Raw genomic sequence first — 252 nt, forward strand, 5'->3', positions numbered from 1 at the left:
GGCTTTTAAATTACACCTTTTCATCAAGTTAAAAATAGAATAAATATTAGATATTGAAATATAGAATAAATATTAGATATTGAATATTGGTTTTCCAGTATATACACAATTTTAATACAATGATCTACGAGCAACTGAACATGTCGTAAGGAGTACCACTTTGCATGCTTACACACCTCGCTAGGTTCCCTGGGGAGCCGAAAGCCCTAGTAAACAGTCTTGTGCATGCATTTCAACTTTATATGGAGCAGT

At 33.7% G+C, this 252-nt stretch overlaps 1 protein-coding gene across 1 annotated transcript in view; it reads left to right on the forward strand.

The window, feature by feature from the left end:
* EMH_0053840 (uncharacterized protein) overlaps positions 1 to 252 on the forward strand; it is a gene marked incomplete at both ends in the record, with an annotated part of 7924 nt that overhangs the window by 6639 nt on the left and 1033 nt on the right. The window lies entirely within an intron of this gene.

The sequence above is a fragment of the Eimeria mitis genome, genomic scaffold (assembly GCF_000499745.2).
Source record: "Eimeria mitis Houghton genomic scaffold, Emh_scaff2440, whole genome shotgun sequence".
NCBI lineage: Eukaryota > Apicomplexa > Conoidasida > Eucoccidiorida > Eimeriidae > Eimeria > Eimeria mitis.